Source organism: Ictidomys tridecemlineatus, chromosome 1, assembly GCF_052094955.1.
Source record: "Ictidomys tridecemlineatus isolate mIctTri1 chromosome 1, mIctTri1.hap1, whole genome shotgun sequence".
NCBI classification, from domain to species: domain Eukaryota; kingdom Metazoa; phylum Chordata; class Mammalia; order Rodentia; family Sciuridae; genus Ictidomys; species Ictidomys tridecemlineatus.
This window is the reverse complement of record NC_135477.1, coordinates 146,425,970-146,443,424: the sequence shown is the minus strand read 5'-3', so window position 1 is coordinate 146,443,424 and position 17,455 is coordinate 146,425,970. Positions and strand designations below refer to the sequence as shown.

The following is a 17,455-nucleotide window of genomic DNA, read 5'->3' as shown; positions in this document are numbered from 1 at the left end:
TTCCTTCTGTTTTGTTTGTCTGAAAATGTCTTTAGATTACCCTCATTTTTATGATGATAAAGTGCATTTACATTTTGAAATGACAGCCCTTTCCTTCAGTACTTTTAAGGTGCTACTGAATTATCTTCTTCTGTTATTATTATTTAGTCTGTTACTGATCTAATTAGTGTTCCTTTACAAATATTTGATTGTTTTACTCAGGCCTTTTCAGTTTTTGTCTTTGGTTTTTTGCAATTTAATCATAATAGAGTACATATAGATTTGGCTGTGTTAATTCTGTGTGGGACTCAATGTGATTCCTTACGCTAAGTTTGACCTTTGACCAATTGTGAAAGAGTCACAGCTATTACCTGTTCTACTCTTGTGGCTGAGGGTGTAGGTCAGTGGTAGAATGTGTGCTTAGCCTGCTTGAGGCTCTGGGTTCAGGCCTAGAGCACAGGCATGTGCATGCACATGTACACACACACACACATAGGAAAAGAAAAAATTGTGTTTCTACCCTCATTTTCCCCATCTCTCATCAGAAACATTAGACATTATTCTCCTCCATTCTGCTTAACCTCTCTGTAATGGTTTCAACCTTGATCATTTCTTCTGGTCTATCTTCTACGTCACTGATTTTCTCTTTAGATTTCTAATTTGCAGTGTGCTACTCTACCTGTGCATTGTGATAATCATTTGCTTATCCTACTTTAACAAATAAGCTTTTCTTCTTTTTGTATGTCTTGTGATTTCTTTTTGTTTAAAACTGAACATGTGAATCTAAACATGGTAACTCTAAAAATAAGATTCTTTGCTGTCCCAGAGTTACTGATTTTGTTATTGCTTTAGTTTTACTTAAAAAAATTTAAGTTGACTTGTAAAAATTGTACATATTGATGGGTTACCATATATTTCAGTACATACATACATTGTTCACACCACAGTGAGTATATCTTCTCCTCAAACATTTATCATATTTTTGTGGTGAAAACATTCAATCATTCTAGCTTTTGGGAAATAAACAATTCCTTACCTTTGTAATGTTACATTCATTATCTATATATCATTATCTTTATCATTACATTATCACTGGCATTGCCATATCATTATTATCTATAGCAGCTCTACTGTGCAATAGAACACAAGAACTTACTTATCCTAACTAACTTAGTACCTGTTGACCAACCTTCCTCCATCTCTCCCTTCCCCTCCTCACGTCATCCTATGTAACTGCTATTCTATTCTCAACGTCTATGAGATCAACTCCTTCAGATTCCACATGTGAGTGGGATCAGGCACTATTTCTGGCTTCTTGCACTTACTACAGTTTCTGGGAGTTGTGTTAGTTTGACTTGCAAATTTTGTCGTATGAAAAATGGGAATCTCTTGGAACCCCAGGGCAGGCTTTTCATTTTTTCCCTCTCTGCAAAATAACTGGAAATAGGAATTCAAATGCCAGGAAGTTTGTCTCTTTGCTTTGTGTCTCTGCTTCTTGATGTGCATCTGCATTGTTGTGTCTCTTTCTTATCTGCTTCCTGTTACTTGGAGGATGTCAATCACTTTTCTCCCTCCCTTCTGTCTTTTTCTCAAGATTGGAGAAGTGGTATATAGACAACTATATGGCTTATTGGGATTGCTGCTCTCCTGTTGTGGGAGAGTTTGCAGTGTCCGGAATCTATCATTTATAGTTTGTCTAACAGAAATCTCTGGGGACTTCTTGCAATTTCGAGGGAATTTGGCTGTATTAGCTTAATCAGTCACAGAACTAACTTGTTTTGGGATATTAACTAGAGAAAAGCAGTCTTGGGTCTGTTTTCCATCTAATTTAAGTACTAGAATCCCAACAACATGGGCTGAAATTGACCCCAATGCCATTAATTCCTGACTTGTTCTTTTTTTTTTTTTTTTTTTTTTTTAAAGAGAGAGTGAGAGAGGAGAGAGAGAGATAGAGAGAGAATTTTTTAATATTTACTTTTTAGTTCTCGGCGGACACAACATCTTTGTTGGTATGTGGTGCTGAGGATCGAACCCGGGCCGCACGCATGCCAGGCGAGCGCACTACCGCTTGAGCCACATCCCCAGCCCACTAACCTGTTCTTATTCCAATCTAATTTTATATTTTCTGAGGTTTTGGTTTGAGCCTGTTCAAAGCATTTGCATCCTGGGCTCCTTCTGCTTCAGCATCCTTTGGGTAGAACTCCTCACGATCAGGATCAGGGCACCGGGCCTTGGCCAACCTGGCTTTTGTGTAACAATAGTGAAACTGAAAATCCCGCTAACTCCCCAAGTTAACATAAATGTGAAAAATCCAAAGTTCAGCGCCCAATCACCTTAGAGTGGGTTTTCAAAGGAAACGTCAAGAAAGGGCATCACCAACCTAGACCTCCTTACTCACTTCAAGGACTGAGCAAATAGTAGAGGGAGCGTCTGTAGAGAGGTTCTTTGGAAAGAGGTGTTGTTGTGAAGGTTTCTTTTTACATTAATCTCTGGGATGGTGGCAGCCACAGGTGCACTCAAAGAAAAGATGATATATTCGGACTGACTTTAGGCACCTCTGCAGATTGGGGTGTGAGTCCAGCCTGGAAAATCCAGAAAGGAAAAGACAGGTCAGCTCCTTGCTGCCTGCGATCAACCTGCCCTCAGAGTTGTAGAGAAAAAACGATGGCTAAGTGTAGATCAGATGTGAGCCATGTAGCAGGGAGAGCTGGTTGGCAGGTTTTAATATGCCTGCCTAGAAAAGCAAGCCAAAGAAGGGGGCTAAGAGAGAAGTCGCAGGGTATGTGAAGGCTAGAATGGTGTGATTTGCAGGAGTGAGTTCCCATGATGCAGTTCTCATAAAACTGTATTTACATATTGCACTTTTTTTGTGTGTGGCGAAAACACTCAAACATTCTAGCTTTTTGGAAATAAACAATTTTATTATATGAATGTGTTCTGTGAATGTGAGAAAAATTTGGTTTAAATATCTACCAGGTCCAGAAAGTACAAGACCCATTTAGACAGAACCAGTCCCAGTGACAGTTGTCTGTGACCTTCCACTCAGGCTGTTGGAAGTATCTCTGCCTCCCTGCTCTGTCTTCATAGCTTCCTCTTGGTGGCTGCCAGTCTGGAGCCAGCAGAGGTTAGGGAGAGGAGGAAGGTGTGATAAATCCAGTTCAGACATTGATTCATGTGGTAGGCTGGATGGTCTGACTTGTCAATGGTGACAGTGTGCCTGACTAAAGTGACCTGAGGACTGTCATGTAAAATACATGAGGAAAAAAGTCATGGGTTTGCCCAAATCTTTATCTGGGGGCCAGAGAATTATTTTCCCCATTAAATTTTCAAGGGACAAAATAAGGTTGTGTTTTGATCACTTCCAAGTGGTGGTGTGTGTTTGGATTACTGGTCATCTCTGTTGTGCTTCTTTCAAAGGCAACACTAGGGAGAAGTTCCTTAGAGATTTTTGGAGTTTGAGGAGGAAGTGAGAAGGGCCTTCAAGACCTTAAAAAATGAGGGATACTGAGTACGCCCCTGGGTTACATATTTCTGTTAGTACCCTCTGCTTCCTAACAAAAAAAAATTTTTTAAAACCAGGAAGTGATCATTAGGCCCTGGATTTCTTGAGGTTACAGCACAGTGTACTTGATGCCATGCAACACTGCAGAAGAGGGTGGTTCTCAAACTAGTCTACAGACCAATGATATCAGCAACACTTTGAAAGTGGAAAAATGTAGATTATCAAGCCCCACTCCAGACCAACGGACTCAGAAACTCAGGGGCAGGACCAGGTAATCTGTTCTACCAGGTTCTCATCAGGATTCTTTTAGACCCTAAAGGTGAAGACCCACTGTCAGAGAGGATGAGTGTATATATCAGGATTCAGTGTCTAAGAGCTCAGTCTTGAGCCTGGGCTGTGCCATCACATCTGTTTAAATGTAGACAAATTCCTGAATTTCAGTCTTTCTGGCTAATCTGGAAAAAGAAGATAACTTCCCACTGTCCATTGGACTAGAATCAATATTAAATGAAATAAAAAATAATTGAATAGCTCTTTAGTATAATCTCTAGAAAACAGACTTATTGAATCCTTACCTAAATGCTATGAATAAGGACCATGTGTATTTCCTGTGGAGCCATTCTTATATGCTCCTAAAATTCATAAGGAAACTTTTTTGTCACAGTCCGGCTGCAGCAAACTAACTGGGGGGTGACGAGCAACTTGTGTAGATTGATACAGCAGGAGTGGGAGCCGTTTATTGTAGGACAACAGAGGTATTTGTACATTCCACACAGCTTATCTTAATTAACATAAAATAGATACAGCAGTCAACCAATAAGGAATCTCCACACTTAATGGCTCACTGGTGCCACCTCACAAACTACTCCCCCTGGCAAAATGCCAGGCGCCATCCTGACTTGTTTACAGACTCTAACACTTTTTTTTCCCCACATTATTCAAATAAAGAAAGCATTGATTTGTTGGTGGATCAAAAACATTCATAAATGAAAAATCTCTTCCTATTTTCATGTAAACGGATGACTTGCATTTAACGTGATCTATCTTGCTTAGTAACAGAAGTCAAATGGTTTTATTTTGATTTTAAAACACACTTGGATATTTTCCTGTATCTCACAATTTAAAAACCAAAAAAAAAAAAATTGCTGAGTCTCTCTATTGAATATATTCATTTCTTTCCTCCCTTTGGCCTTCTTTTAACAAAATTACTTAGGAGGGTGAATATTTCAAACAAATGAAATATGTTCAGATAAATGTGAGATGAGTGGGAAAGAGGATAATAAGGCTAATAAAAACATGTGCCACTTTGGCATTTTAAAATTACTTGGCAATCAATTTGAGTACCTATTTGAAAATTCATTCATTATCCAGAATGGCTGAGGCTTCATAGGCTGCAGGTTTTATCCTCCTGGGTAAAACCTGGCTCTTGCCCACATGTTCACAATCATTTGATGAGGTAGGACTTGGCAATCTGAAGTGAAGCAGGGGCCGATGGTGCAGTACGGTGGATAGTCAGTGCTGGGATGGGTGGCTCAGGGTGTCAGTGCCTCCCCTAGCTTCTCCTTTTCCAGGAGAATTTAAACAGATGCTAGTGTGCTTTAGTACATATTGCTGCTACCTAATTCAATTTGTTAGAAATCTCTGTAGTCTCTTTCACCTATTTTATAAACTGCACAATGACAAATTCAAGGTAATAGTCACCTTTTTTTTATGAGAAGCATTTTATGGAGAGCTTCAATTTATGAATCTTAAGAATATTGGTGAAATAATCAACTATATATTTGTGATAACTTACTAGTTTTATATATTTAAAAATAGAGATAGAAGAGATTAATTTGGAAATATTGTTTTTTTTTAACCTAGATACATGTTGTTTTTCTAGAGTACAACACTTTCACTCCTGCTTTAATTATAGAAGATACCATTTTGTTTATTTTTTCCTTTTCTTTTTTTGGGACCAGGGATTGAACCCAGAAGGACTTAACCACTGAGCCATGTCCCCAGCTCCCCGACACCCTTTTTAAAAAATTTGAGACAGGGTCTCGCTGAGTTACTTAGGGCCTGCCTGCCAAGGCTGACTTTGAACTCTCGATCCTCCTGCCTCAGCCTCCCAAGCTCCTGGGATTATAGTTGTGTGCCACTGTGCCCAGCTGAAGATATCATTTTGAATCCATGCATGATGCTGTTAATGGACACCTTATCTCAGATTATAAGTTCCTACATGAATGACAATTTATCCTCAATGTATGGTGAGAACTGTACAATGCAGCCACTCATCACATTGCTTTTGAAGTGATCTTTTAAAAGTTTATTTATAAAACGTCTAAATTGTGTAACATGTATTTCCCCCCTTTTAAAACCAATTCTGCCAAGTGATCATACATTACAAATTAACATTGACTGAGGTAATGTCAGGCTAATGTGTGTGACAGGAGGCCATAACACACATCATATGTCGCCTCTCTTTTCCTATGCTTCCCAGCACCCCTGCAAGCAGATGAGGTTCCCTGAGGAGTTCTGTGAAACTTAAGAGGCAGCAGTTGTATCTCTTCTCAGCTAAGGTAGGGAAAAAAGCATAGGTGCAATTACGTTTCTAGTACCACTTTGACAAGCCCCCATTCCACACAGTGTGGTTACAAGATGGTGGGACCTCTACTGTCCTGGATTACTGAGTGACCATGTGCAATTGGCATCTATGAATCCATGGCGGAGGGGGTGGGGGGACACAGAACAAGTGAGAAATAAACATGTTGTAATTCACCACAGGGACTTTGGGGTTATTTTGTTATCACAGAATGATCTTGCTTACCTTCACTAATTATACATCTTCTCTAAACAAATAGAATAAAACAATGGAGAGAATGTTCTATTACATGAACTATTGTCTAGTCCTGAATATAAAGTCACTGCCCTCTTACTAAGGGGCAGCTTGAGAATATGCTTATATTTCATGTATGCGCCTCTTGCTCAAACTGGTGTTTCTTTAAGTTCATGATAAGGTTCGGGATACACTACCCCTAGTATGGTGACTTGGCATTTGAGAAAACAGCAACATCAAAGTCATGCTCTGAACTTTCCCCACCCTTATTCCCCTAAGCAGGCCACAAAACCTAGAAGGCATTTTCCAACTTTCTCCTGAGATAGTCTGAATATCTCATATGAAAGGTGCCTACCCCGTACCTGGAGGAAAACAGCACTTTACCACCCAAGACACAGAGAAACCAAGAGGAATTTGAACCAACAGGCCTTGCTGTGTTCCCTGCAGCTCATCGCTATCAGATCACCTTACCTTGGTTCCATCACGCTTACCCACAACTGTCTACTCTTCATCAAAACTTAGCATAAAAACATACAAGTTTACCTGTTCCTTTGGGTCTCCATATCCAAAGGTGTCACTGTCACATAAAGTTATATTAAATACAATTGTATGTTTTTCTCTTGTTAATCTTTTTTTTTTTTTTTTTTGTTGTTATAGGGACCTTAGTCATGAACCTAGTGATGCTTCTGAAACTGTTCCTAAAAGCCACAATCCTTATTCTCCTAATAGCTGGGGGTTGAAGTAGGAGGCTTAAAAAGAAAGTGCGTATCATCCCCTGAATCTTCCTCTGCAACTTTTCACTTTGTAAAACACTTTCTTCAATTATAAGGCAAAGCCTGAAACATAATAATAAATGAAAGAAGGCAGACACAGAAGGACAGAAGGACAGATATTGTATAATTCCACTTACATGAGGTACTTAAAATAGGTAAATTCATAGAGAGAGTGGAAGAGAAGACACCAGGAGGTGAAAGGAGACAATGAAAAATTCCTGGAAGTGGATAGGGGTGATGGTTGCACATTGTACTGAATGTTGCTGATTCATGAACTTACAAATGGTTAAAATGATAAATTATATGTGATGTAAGTTTTCCACAATAAATAGTCTAGTAGACACTAACCCAGGGAATCAAAGGATACTCATTCGGTCTTGCCAGATTATAAACTGCTTGAGGACAGGAACTTTATTTGGTCACTGTAAATATCACAGTGTCTGTTATAGTGTCTTGAACACAGTAAGACTCAATGAATCGGGGCAGAATTGAATTAAACGATGGCCTACAGGATTTTTCAATTTTATTCATCCTTGGAGGAAGGGAATAAGTGAATTTTCTGATGGAATTCAGGGGAATGCTTTTAAAGGCTTGTTTTCTTGGAACAGTTTGTGTGGGCTTGCCAGTGTTTGACTGCAGGCTGACTGCTTTAAAAGCTGGGGAAAAAGCCAGGCAAAGCAATAAGAGAGAATTGATAGGTTGAAGGGTGAGTGATCAGAATTCAATCTGATGTGTGGCTCTGGCAAAGGAATGTTCAAAGGTTAATAGCACAAAGATATTGGCTTTGAAAAAGAACATTCTCTGAAAGAATTCAAAAGGACACGGGAACAAACTTGATTGAAATTGATTGTACAGAATCTCCAATGTGTGAAGAGAAGAGACCAGGGGAAAGCACTTAGGATGGATAATGTTCCTCTTTCACTGCAGAAAAACAAGTGACAAAAGTAGCCCCTTTCAGAGCTGCTGAACTTTTCCAAAATTTATTCAAAATGACTTTTAGAGTCTTTCCTTTGACATCCATGATATCTCTACATGCATAAAGAAGGCAAGGTTGTTTTTCCAGGAGCCTACACCCTTGGAAAATACACAACAGAATTTAGATTTTGCAGTGTAGACTGAAACACTATTTTATAATTGGAACTTAATTGAATAATAAGTTTCAATTTAGATAATTTCTTACAAGTCATACACAAACATTCTTACTCTTAAAAATTTGGACAATGATGCAAGCACATTGAGTTAAAATGAAAAACTCCCTCCTGTCCTGTTTTTTTTTTTTTTTAAAGAACAAGCTGAATAATATATTTCTACTGGACTACCCGATACAGAAGATAGTGTGACGTGGATGGAGAGTATGAATGACAAATAATACAAATATATTTTATTTGAAATAAAAATGCTTACATAGCTTTCTCTTGGAAACAAACTCTGGCTTGACTGTATTACTAAGCAAAAACAAAGCTGAAGCACAAACATCATTCTTGTTTGGTACGTATTTGGAGACAGGTAGGAAGACACTGCTTGGTTTTACAAATACTGACCTTCCCTTAAGGCCTGGTTGTAGAAGTGTAAACAATGTAAGTGAATCCACCCTTACCAATGGTCCTATCATATCTAGGTTACTGATGTATTCTGGGACCACTCATATCTGCCAATATACCTGGGGAGGGCTGCTGTACCACAGTTATATTTGATTTCTTGGCAGGCAGGGCTGAAGAAGAGTAATTCGGAACAAGTTTCACATCTTATTTAGAAGCAAACACTAATATTCCCTTAAATGACCGCTTATAATAAAAATATGCTGTCTGGAAGTTATCTTTTCATTTTGTTTCATCTTTAGTTTTTGTGTTACAGAGTTTTTAGTACAATCCTGCCACAAAGTATTCAAGCATGATTTACCTATTCTTCCTTTAGCACTTGGATTTTTCAAGCTTTATACTCTACTAAAGGTACAGTATGTTAACTCTTCTTGAATATCTAAAAAATAATAAATGGATAAAACTTGTCTAAAAAAGGCAGATGTCTATAACTATAATGGTGCTAAATAGGAAGGAGACATTGTGGGAATGATAAAAGCAAATGTGTTCATGTGCAGGGAATGTGGTTCAAGACTTTGGATTTAAAAACAAGTTTCCTAGAGAAGCCAGTTATCATGGAACTTTCAGAAAACTCCTTTTGCCATCTCAAAATAAACCTGAAAAGCCTCAATCTGAAATTTTGAACATTACAGTTATGGGATGTTATAAATGACGATCAAAGCAGTTGAGGGAGAAGGATGAAAGTGTCTTCCATTTAGCTAAGAGTTGTAGAATAGCCTCCTTAGCTGTTGGTGAATCAGCAAAAAGCATCAAAATAACAGAAATGCCTTGGTGCATAGGTAAAAAAAAAAAAAAAGTACTGTGCATATTCTCTATCTAAATCAGTAACAGGACTTCATGCTAAGAAAATTTTTCTGAACAGTAAAATGACTCCAGGATAGATTGATCTCTCCCCTACACTAAATGTAGCAGAATCAACAACAAAAACACAAACGAAATAAAAAGAAAAAGACATTTACAAATAGATATTGTGACAGCAGAAAAGTACAAGGCAGAGAACACAAAAAGATTGAGACAATGCTATAGGTTCAACAGTGTTCCAGGAGGCTAAAAAATCTGTTACCTTTGAAAGACCTAACAAAATATCACTCTTATTTATAAATCATTTACTTATTACATAACCACATGTTGAATCCTTTTTTTTCTATGTATGAAAGAATCCTACACCAGCCTTTAAGCAGTCTGCATTTCTTTGCCAGCCTGGTAGCTGAGTTGGTTTGGTGTCGGTAACTGGAAGCTTCAGGCTCAAGGCCCTGAGTGTAGTTTCTGATGTTGTTTGATAGTTTTCATTAATTGCTATCTGATACCCATTTTCTGCATTCTTTATGATTTTAATAAACTCTTTGGCAGTTTACTGTACCTTGTATATCTCTATGACTAACCAACTGAACATTGCCATCTTCCTGAGACTGAACCTGAATTTTGAGTCTCCAGCCACCTGGGTTATAGGTGGTGTGATAGGGAACTTCCACTCTGATCTCCAACAATCATTCCAGAAAATTTTAGACTAAAACTGGTGACTTTCAATACATGCAATAATACTCTGTTGCCCACCTACAGTTTCAGTGCAGAAGTTCAGGATTCTCTCCAAGACTTCAAACCTCCATCTACATCCTCTGACTGGGAATCACTTGCTTCTTTCCATAAGTGGTCAAACAAAGGAAATTTTGTTTCTCAGATCTAGAAATCTGCTATTAGCCAGGTTGGCATGCTCTGTCATTAAAAGCTATCTTTACAGGTTTGAATTGATTCGTGTTTTACCAGCAAGTGCATGTGCTTCTCCTCCATGAGATTGTCCTTATTAAGCAGTGCTCAGACATCATTGAATACTTCATTAAACTTCCCTAGGGGTGCATGATGAATTTAGCAGCTGTAGATATCTTCTCCTCATCCGACAACCCTTGATCCTCCAAGTTGGACATCTTGTACTGTCTTCTACCCTGTTAATTCTTCTTCTTCTTTTTTTTAAAATGGGGTGTCCACTGGTAAGATTTGGAGTGTATTCTTACAGATGATTATCTTATGTGTAAATATATAAATAGATTTTATTTATTTATTTGACACAAACTGTATCAAACTTTGCCTTTTTCTGAATTCCCACATTTTTTTTATTTTTTGTTACTAGAGATCGAACATAGGGGCACTTAAACACTGAGCCATACTCCTAGAGCTTTTTCTTTTCTTTTCTTTTTATTTTGAGGCAGGATCTCCATTAATTGCTTAAGAGCCTTGTTTAAGGCTGACTTTGAACTTGCCGTCCTCCTGCCTCAGCCTCCTGGGCTGCTAGGATTACAGGTGTGCACCATCATGCCCAGCTGAAACCTACTTTTTGATGGAGTTTTTAAAAGTGTTTAATATAAGGAAAAGAGTAAGAACATCATCTGCATGACTAAAAACCCAATGTTTGTATAATAAGAAACTGAGTATACTTGGTTATTTAAAAGGATGAAATTCTATGAGATGATTTTCAAACCTTCCATGTAAAAGATATTGAAATTTTGTGATCATAAAGTAATAGTAAAATTTCTACACACCGCACATTAAAAAGTTTCACCACTTTGAAGTCACATCTTTATGTATAACACCACGAGTGAGGCAACTTGCTTGTTTTTCTTTGGCTAATGCCTTAAGAAATTTACTTTTTTGTTAAGTATAAAATTTGGCATTTTCTTTCATCCTTTGTTTTGTGAACTGAGGACTCAGTTAGTTGAATTAATTGGCCAATCTAGAACATGCATAATATTGAAGTCAGATATTTTGAAGCTCTAAAACAATTAAATTGTTTAAATTTAAAAGACAATTAAATTAGCTGCAGAATTTTTATTTAAGTCAATAACTCTTGAATTAGAGCCGGGTTATACCTGTGTTACAGTGGGGATGGAAAAGAGGTGTTTCCTTCTGAGTTACTTTCTAATTGCTATGTTACAGATTTAAAAATATTTAGTTAGTTCTGTAGATACTTGTGTTTAATTTGACAAAACCAGGCACTTTAGGTTGTTGCTTGTTTTGTTTGAGAAAGGCATTCTGAGAGTTTGAACTACAGAAAACAGACCGCTCTGCTAGGCTATTCTTAGCCACAGAAGGCCTTCCCCACCTAATGTCATGGAGGCTCTAACAGGGTTCCTTGCCTCCTTGGATCTCAGTCTCCCCAGAATTCAAAGGGCTGAATGGAGGTGGGGACAGAGGGCTATGGCTCTGGGAACTGGGCTCTAAAATTGATACTGTGTCAGCTGAATATTCTGTGAAAGGATCATCTGCATCTGGCAAAATCTAAAGTTGACATCAATTTCAGTTTTGTTGCCTTCCTCTTTCTTGCTTCCTATGATTCTGATATAGGTGGTTGGCAACATACAGTGTTTCATTCATCAAAAAATATTGGAGGGCTGGGATTGTGGCTCAGAGGTAGAATGCTTGCCTTGCATGTGCAAGGCCCTGGGTTCGATCCTCAGCACCACATAAAAATAAATAAATAAAAAGGTATTGTGTCCAAGTATAACTAAAAAATAAATATTAAAAGAAGTATTGGTTGCTAATAATGAAACGTATGGCTATTTTTTGGTGTGTGTGTATGGCTGTTTTTAATTGTTTTAAAGTTAGACCTTATCCACCAGCATTTACTAAATGACTTATTTGTGTAAACAACTCAGCATTTATTTCCAGTTTTTCTGACCAGGGATAAACACATGTTTTGTATCCTTAGCTTTGAACTTCAGCAGAACCAGATAAGCAAAGAGATTTGAACATGACAGGTGATTGAGTGGTTTTTTTTTTTTTTTTGTCCTTTAGCTGAACTACCTGAGGCCAAAGGAGCTGATTCTTGAAGAGCTGATTTAAAGCTGTCAATGTGTAAGAGGCCAGACTGAAAGGCAGATTAAGCAAAACAAGTAAACCTGTTAATGATCTCTGCATCTGGTATTTTATAGCTTCCATAATGTATCTAATGGCTTTACTTTTCATGAGTTACAATCTGAAGGATGATGGCAAAACCAACTTGACTTGGAAAAGATGGAATTCTGCATTCAACCAAGTGGGTCTGGAAATGTCTGAAAATGCAAAGACTACTTACTCCCTTTGTTAATGAGGTTGCTATTTTTAAAGACACACACTAATGCAACCAAGCTGCTTCATAGTACAAGGTGACTTCTTTGCCATTGCTCCTTCTCATCATTTTTTCTTTTTATCACTCTTTTCCTCTTACATATTTTATTTTCTTCCTTCATAAACCATGTTTTATACTGTTGAATCTTGTGATTGTGTCATCTATTAAAATTAAATGAAATAAAGTAGAAAATAAAGTTGAGGGTTAATTATTAAAGCACTAAATTACCTTAAATTCCACTAAATTGCAATACTATAGTAATTCTATTCATATTGTCTCCTAAGAAAATGTCCCCAGATTGGTGCAATATTGCTGATGGCTGCTCAGGTTAAGGACCTTCTGCAATGGAGTAGCTTTCAAACTGTCTGATCCTCAATCCACAGGTGCTTCTAATGCCGATTTCAACTGGCATTTGTCCAGAGCTAAAAATTCAAATTTTATCTAGAGCCCAACACTATTTTGACAATATCATTTTCAATATTGTGACTTTTTAGCATAGGTTTTAATTGGAAAGCCTATTACTTTAAAAACTATTCTGCTCCTGCCCTTTAACATGATTTCTATCAAAAGAGTCCTGTATTTTTAGAAGATTATAACGATTATTATGATTCATCACTGTCAGAAAGATCCAGAGTGTCTCAAGGAGAGTGTGGGTAACTCCAGGGGACTCACAGGATGTCTACAGAGCCTTGCCAGACTGGAGCTTAAAGGTCTGTTCTTGGGGTTAAACGGTTGAAATGACAAAAGAAAAGCGGTGAAGGGAAGAAGAGACAATTTTGTAAACAGGGTGAGATTGAAAATGACAACTGACTCCAGCAGTTTTTTTTTTTTTTAAATAAGATTATAGTTTGTGTTACCTTTTCATTTTTTTTTTAAAATAATGTTTGGAGGGAAAGCAATAAACTAAAAGGAAAGAAAAAAAGAAATGATACATGCAGGATGCTGTGGGTCAGCAGTATGAGAGGTAGACATGGGCTTCCTACTTTTGGTAACCTATGAGTTGATAAAGGAGAGATTTACCAACTGCAATCATTCATATTTTGTTTTTAAGTATCCATGACTTTTAGGAGCATCATTTTTATATAATTAAATCTGAAAGTTAGAAAGAAGTTTTGAATTTTCAGAGCAAAGTAGCTTAAATTTACATTGCATGTTAATACTTTGACATTCACAGTTTATTAGAGGTTCTCAAATATATTCTTATGCCTGATATTCATTATTTTCTAGGTATGGTATAATTAACAAGAGTATAGCTTTTCTTTCCCTCAATAGTATTTTTTTTAATCAGTTAATATTATTTGACACTTACTTACATTTCAGACTCAAGTAGTTATCGTATTTCTTATCACTCAACATCAAACCCAGTTACATATTCAAGAGACTTTTTGAAACTGGTCTCCATCTGTTAGACATACCCTCACTTGGCTGCGTCAATTTAATTTGTTATTTATGGATCTTTCTCTTCATTCATAATCATTTTTTTTCCGCTGTCAAAGGCTGACATTTTTATATTGACATGTGGAATTAAAATGTCTAAAATGTGAGTATTAGATTTTCCTTTGTGGTTAGAAAAGTGGTGGAGTTGGAATTCTATCTATCCTGCCATTGATTCTGATGAAAACCTGAAGCGCTGGGGCCCCTGCTCTAGACTAAAGAATGCCCACTGCTGGTCCCTCCTGAGGCGGCCCTCCGGGAGGGTGTTTGCATGAGGACCGCGGTGACTTCTTGGGAGAGTTCATTCTAAGGGAAGAAAAATTTGAATACTGCCTAGAATCTTCCTGTGTCCTCCTCAGCCTGTGGGTATGTACTGCTTCTTTGATATTAGAGGAGGGGTTCCAATAGCAGGGAAATCCATGGCCACAGATCACCATACTGCTTTGCACCTTGGTGGATCTGGTGAGAAGTGGTGGAGGTGCTTGTGGACATCACTGGGTTTGCATAATTGAGGTGGCTCTGTCTGGTGGTTACTGTGGCGGAAGTGGTAGTTGTGTGGTGGTGAATAGGAACTCATCCTCAACCTGGCGAGAAGATGCCCTGGTGTCTTCCAGAAATAATATGGGAGACGATGCAGGAGGCAGAGATATCGAAGAGGAACAGATAAGAGTTTGGAGTAGAATGCTAGTTAAGATGAATTTACTTTTCTGAAAAAAGAAATTCTTTAGGTACCATCCATTTCTTAGTATGGATGGTAGGTTGGGCTGATTTACACTGGCCTGAACATTAGAGAGATTTCTGAATAGGAATCTCTTAGGAACTGGATTCGGTGAATGAGATAAACCTAGTTAACACTAGCTTTAGTGCTAGACCACCAAAGTTTTAAGAGTTTATCAACAGCGTACATTTCCAACAAGGAGAGGTAGCTCATTCTTAGAGTGGGTTCAGTGGAAGCAGTGGTGAACTCCCCAGTGGCTACAGAAGAGCAATGTGGTTTTCTCAAGGGGGAAGTCAGTTCACCAGACCTAGAGCACACACGGGGGTTCCCACTGAGCAGAGCTGCAGGCAGGAACCATGAAAGGCTCTCTAGGGACAAACAGGAGACATGGCAAATAAAATAAAATAAATAAGTAAATAAAATAGCTTCTGAATTTTTAAAGACCAAAAGCACATAGGCTCTTTTAAAGTGCAGATTTTTTTCTTTTCTCACTTCACTACTGAATTTCTCAGCTATTAAAACAACCACCACCACCCTCAACTTTATATCCGTGGGAAAAGGTATTTAGAGCTCCAAACATTTGATGAATAAATAAATAGCTGTTGATCCCTGAGGGTCTCTTCCACATTGTGAGATATGAAGTCACAAGAGGCCCGTCTTTGCTGCCTGCTTTGTGTTCATAAAGCTTCTCTTCCTCAAAAGGAATGGTTTATACTGACTGGTTTAGCTGCTACTAGGCTTGAAGCTAGGAGTTCCAGTATGTGCGGTGCAACCTATTCCAGTGCTGTTACTCTAGTTTTTTCCTAGTAAAACCCAACTTCTGTGTTCTCCTAACCTTCAGGGTCCAGATGTTCCTATCACCCCGCTAGGGAGGGATTTGGAATTTTGGTCACATTTTGGATATTTTCTTCATGTGACCTAGAATGTGAGGAAAAAGCAAAATCTACCCTAACATTATGCACTCACTTATTGAAAAACAGTAGAAGCTGACAAACGTTTTGTCAAAAAGTTGGCCACTCAACAATTGATTTTTTATGTAGTCTTAGTCCTTCTACTCTTATTCATTCATTCATTTCTTCTATAAGTGTGTGTGTATGTGTGTGTGTATGTGTGTGTGTGTGTGTGTTTTGGGGGAGAAGTTATAACTGGAAAAAAGGAAGACATGGTCTCTGCTCTCTGGAGCTCTTAGACTTGCAAGCGAGGCCGACCATCGAGGACTTTGAAAAGGGGCAACTTGGCGTGCGCTGGAAGCTCAAGGCTAAGTCACTTAGCTCAACCCGTCTCACACTAAACTTTTCATTTCCCTTCCTATAGTTGCTCCCTCTGCTGTCCTCTGTTATTGGAGTTTTATTTCTCAAGGAGTGAAATCTTCAAGCCACCTTGGATTCTTCTCTCTTCCCTATCCCATAATCTCACCAGTCACTAGATCCTATAATTTGGAAAAGTGTCCCAGTGTGGTGCTATCAGGAGGAGCTGAAACATTTAGGAGTGGAGCTTTGAGGGAGATATTTAGGTCATTTGGGGCATGCCCTCGAAGGAAAATTCTTTTACTTTTGCTTCCTGACCATGAGATAAGCAGTTTTCTCCTGCACACGCTCTCTACCATTGCCATCCATTACCCCCACCAGAGGCTCAAAACAACGGGCCCACCTGATGTACTGGAACCTCCAGAAGTGTGAGCTAAATGAAAACCTTACCTCTTTATAAGTTAATTTGTTCAAGTATTTTGTTATAGTGATAGAAGGCTGATGAACACACTAGACATATTCATTTTTATTAAGATATGACAATTTAGTCAACAAACAATTTTGGTATTTATCATATACAAAATTTTCTTCATAGGAAACATTACTATATTCTTTCATTTCTGTGAATAGTACTTAGCTTGTTTGAGGGTTACCATGTACTAGGCACCATTTTAGGGGGTGTAAATATATTATTTGATTTTTGTGGCAACATTCAGACTGACACCCTTCTGATCCCCCTTTTACAGGTGAAGGGACTTATGTTTATTTTTATTCTTATTTTTTATTTTTTACTTACTTGTTCTAATTAGTTATACATGGCAGTAGAGTGCCTTTTGATATATCATGTATAAATGGAGTATAACTTCTCATTCTTCTGATTGTACATGATGTGGAGTTACACAGGTCATGTAACCATTTATGCACAAGGGGAAATAATGTTTGATTCATTCTACTATCATTCCTATCCCCCTTCTATCTCCCTTTCCTTCACTCCCCTCTGTCTAGTCAAAATTACCTCTATTCTCCCCTAGCACCCTTCCCCCCTTATTGTAAATTAGTATCCACATATTAGGGAAAACATTCGGCCTTTGTTTTTTGGAATTAGTTTATTTCACTCAGCATGATATCCTCAAGTTCCATCCATTTACCTGCAAATGCCATAATTTCATTGTTCTGTAAGGCTGAGTAATATTCCATTGTATAAGATATACCACAATTTTCTTTATCCATTCATCTATTGAAGGGCACATAGGTTTGTTCCATAGTTTAACTATTGTGTGAATTGAG

At 37.9% G+C, this 17,455-nt stretch overlaps 1 pseudogene; it reads right to left on the bottom strand.

The window, feature by feature from the left end:
* Positions 1–9,843: 9,843 nt before the first annotated feature.
* LOC144366474 (F-actin-capping protein subunit alpha-1 pseudogene) lies at positions 9,844–10,592 on the bottom strand (annotated as a pseudogene).
* Positions 10,593–17,455: the final 6,863 nt, after the last annotated feature.